We start from the raw sequence: 4,415 nt of genomic DNA, 5'->3' as shown, positions 1-4,415 counted from the left end.
TAATACTAAGGAATGGTTATGAGGAACAAATGGTAGAATGAAATAATCCCTGAGCTAATTATCCATTCAACTGTCCCAGCTCTTGTTAACTCAGTCCATTTCATTAACACACTTGACCTCAGTTTCCTCATTTGTTTTAAGGGTATTGAAATTATTGGATTTCTGGGTCTCTAAAACACTATGAACCTTGAAATGCTATAATCTAGGTTTTAAACTTTTTAAAAAGAAGCAACAATTGATTTGATAAACTTTCATGAGAAACCATCATTTGAAAAAAATAAAAATAAATAAAAGGCAACATTGTTGAGGTTTCAGAGAAGGTTCCCACTAAATTAAAAAAAAAAAAAAAAAAGAAACAAAGAAAGAAAGAAAGGAACTCTCTCCTCCATATCCAAAGAAACTGAGATGTTAAGAAAAAAAATTAAATATGAGGCAAAAATGGAGTTTGAGGGAGTAGCTGTAACTCTTAAGAGACAAACGGGCCTGCTAGCACTTCATCCCCAAGTTAGGCAGAACACAGCACCACCGAGGAGCAGGCAGTGCTGAGCTAGGACAAACCTTGAGTCACAGAGAGGTTGGGGCACAACCTGACCAGGAACTCTACATTTCCTTGGAATTTCTGAGGTCACCTCTGATTTAAAATAATGATGACGATAAATATAGAACCTTGGGAGGCCTTGAATCCTAAACTACCTGAAAATCTCACAATGGTCAATCACCAATGGTGAGTCAATGATGGGTCATCAATTCTTTCCTCCGAAGAACTCACTCCGTGAATCCAGTGGGAAAAAATGACTACGAAATGTTTCATAGAGCGTGGAAAACTTCATTTTTTTGTTTGTTTGTTTCTTTTCAGATAATTTATTTGACTATTTCTTTTTTTTACTTGCTGGACTGTCCAAAACTTCAATCTTGCCTTTTCCACCTTCAGAATTGGGAAGCTTAATGTTATCTATGGTGACTTCAGATGTGATGCTGTCATCTTCGTCCTCTGATTCTGAACTGTTCTCTGAACTGTCTTGTGAACTCTCTTCTGAACTGTCCGCTTCTTTTGAATCCGACTGATTCATCTCAAACAAAGCCACATCCATGAGGCCCATCAATGTTTTCAATATTGAAACGACCAGGTGGCGCAGCTGCCATTTCTTTTCTTAGCTTTTCATTTGCCCGTGCCATCTGCGGGAGAAAGGTCTGCACCTGGTCCAATAAGGGACTCCTCTCTATCCGAACTGTTTGAAGAGAGGAGGTCTTCCTGGACTTATTTTGGGAGTTGATGAGTAACCTGTCCCATATACCTCCGCGGCCGTCGCTTCCCGCCGTCAGCAGCTCCTTGGACACTGGGACTGGGAAAGCTTCATTATTCTTCCTAAAGATGTTCTTAATTTTTGGGTTTACATATGATAAGAAATTATTTTTTAATGATGGTATAGCAATAACCACAGAGTCTAAAAATACGTTTCTGTGCTTATTTCTTCTTGTCGAACTTTTGTAAAATTGAATTTGCATATGGTGATTTTTTATGATACTTAAAATTGTTTGAAATATGTAATAATTTAGAAAAAGAATATCTATACACACACATATATATGTCAAGTAAAACTATGTATTATTTTTGTAGATATGTTTGTAGGTACCAAACAGTTGTAATTTTCTATTAATTTTTAATTTAGCATCATCAGATGGTTTCAATCTTGTATCCAAGAAAACCCAGATAACTTTAGGAAGTCGGTAAAATCCTTCCCTCTTGTTGAGAATGAAATGATCAATAAGTCAGACCTTATTGACCAACCTGTATTTTTCATCTGAATGACATATCCTTAGCATGCCATGTCAGGTGATCTCTAATATCTTGCAGGAACATACTTGAGGCAGAGGGAAGAAATATTCTGTTTTAAATACCGTATTGTGACTAATCGGGGTCTTTTCAAAACTGTCTGCCCAATTGCAAATTTGAATAATACAGATGAGGGGCTCGACCACATTGAAGTCTGGAATTCCTCCACCCAATGAACGATTGTATGTCAACAGGATGTAATTAACTATTTACCAATGTTATGGCCACAAAAATGATTCACGTGATGCTGAGAGCAAGAATTTTTATAGAAAAAAAAGCATAGTGTAGTGGATGGAAACGCTGACAGGAATTTGACTGATAAAATTAATAAACAGCTGAGCATAGGCAGAAACAATTCTGAGAAATTATTCACTGACCTTATGTTGACCTGGAGAGGTACTTTTTTCAAAAATCTAAGCTTATGGTTTATATTTAAGTAATACAAAATAGGATAATTCTTCCTTGGGTCTGATAAACAAAAAGCAAGAATGTAAATTAAACTTTATAACAGGATCTCTGTAGTCACTGCCACAGTTGATCACAATTAGTGCTATGCCACCTCTAATCTATCATGGCCTTAAAATTGCCAGTAAAGTGTTTCCTCTTAAGATGGTAATAAGAAAGGAAATATGGGTACACTAAAAAAAAAAAAAAAAAAAAAAAAAAAAAAGCAGCAAAGCTGGTAGTGAACACAGAAAGTAAATTTCTCATTTAAAAACGAACATGAATGGAAGGTCAGCATGGAGATTTCCTTCACTTACACATTTACTCACTTATTCATTCGTTCATTCACTGGGGTGATGGCTGGGCATGAAGCATTGCAAACTAATTAAGTGAACAAGAGTCAGCCTTGGTCCACGTTGTTGAGGGTGAGTGTGATTTAACTAAAGTTCTATTTTAGGGTGATGTATGTTACATCAACATTTTGGAAAAATAGCAGAGGAGATATAGATTCAATTCATGCAGTGGTTAAAGGGAAAATTAATAAAATAGAAAATTCAAAGGCTATTGAGAGGTCGAATCTATAAGCCACAGCCACAAATCAGTTGAGCTAGATAGGATAGCCTTAACCTTCCTTCCCTTTAGAAACAGACAATGAGAGAACTGTTAACCTTTATGGCTGAGTCAGCCAATGCCAATGATTTAGTTAGTATATTTGTCTCTGTCCACATGTCATGCAGCGAGTCCTCACAAGATCCGGTCATTCAAACATGTGAGACACCTTCTTCTCCCCACCCCCATTCTCTCCCTCTTGCTCCCGTTTTTGCCATGTGACCTGCAAGCTCCAGCTTTGCCTTCTGCTAGGAGGAAACGCTTCCTGAGGCCTCCCCAAAAGCTGTGCTTCCTGTAAAGCCTGCAGAACCGCGAGCCAATCAAACCTCTTTCTTTATAAATTACTCAGTCTCTTATAAAGTACCCAGACTCCAATAACAGTCCCTTCCACTTGAGAAATAATGCCGAGTTAACGAGAACATCTGAGCTCTCCACATCTTCTTCACTTGCAGGCTTAAATGGCCCTCACAACAGTATACCATTTAATTTCCCCCCTTTGCACACATTCCTTATGTACTGTCCAGTTTAGTAGAAAAATACATGTTTAAAGGGGGAAAGAGAGTAAATAAATATGATGGATAGAAATATGAATAAAAACGAATTAGATCACCCCATTTCTTTGGCTGAAATGTGCAAGTGCATGGCTGCATGTGAGTGTATATGAGTGTATGTGTTTAAGTGTGTGTGTGGGCATCGATGGGGCCTGTCAGTGAATGCCCATTTTTCTTGGATTAGAGGAGAAAACCTGCTCTATTTTAATAAATTTGCTCTACATGACCATGTGTCCTTTTATTCCCTGAAAGTTCAGTCTTAATGAAAAACAGAAATTTCACATGGATAAATCCACTAGCAAGTTTAATTAACCTCATAAAGATATAAAATGACCCAATCAAAAGATACGTTTTTAGTGCCAACCAAATTAATATTTTAAACTAAACTGAAGAATTTAGCACATTTCAAATCATATATAATGCTCATTTTATAAGACCAATCCCGTAATGCCTCTGCCTCCAGATGGTGGTAAATTACACATATTTAGCAAGAGTGAGTCCTTCCCTTTCATACAACTCAGATGGAATCATCTGGAATCACTGCAGTAAAATAGATACAACATATTTTGCACAATAAAGTTATCTTCCACAGTAAAATATGGGGTTTTAAAAATTGTTATTTACATAAGTTCGAGCCTTCAAAGCATTGCGTATAAGAAAGGACTGTACAGTAATGAAATCGCTCATTACCCTGAGTGGGTCCAGTTTTGCAAATGTGAAGTGTCTACTATAGACAAATCTCACTCAGAAAATATGAATGAGTTCTCCATATCTAGCATAGAAAGAGTCTAAGAACATGATGGTAACTTCCTTATCTGACTCTGATCAGACCAAGCGAAATGATTCTCAGATCATTTGAGATCCAAAATAAATCTGAAGATAAAAGTGGGTCTATTGGCTATAATGTAAAGGGAATGGCTTCTGGGCAAATAAAGAAAACAAAGTTAATCTCTGGGGGCCCTTTGTTTGCTGATTTT

General features: G+C 36.9%; 1 pseudogene; it reads right to left on the bottom strand.

The window, feature by feature from the left end:
* Positions 1–701: 701 nt before the first annotated feature.
* Positions 702–1,520, bottom strand: LOC139359199 (NOP protein chaperone 1 pseudogene; annotated as a pseudogene).
* Positions 1,521–4,415: the final 2,895 nt, after the last annotated feature.

The sequence above is a fragment of the Macaca nemestrina genome, chromosome 16 (genome assembly GCF_043159975.1).
Source record: "Macaca nemestrina isolate mMacNem1 chromosome 16, mMacNem.hap1, whole genome shotgun sequence".
Taxonomy (NCBI): domain Eukaryota; kingdom Metazoa; phylum Chordata; class Mammalia; order Primates; family Cercopithecidae; genus Macaca; species Macaca nemestrina.
Note: the sequence above shows the minus strand (reverse complement) of the source record. Positions and strands in the feature narration are given on the sequence as shown.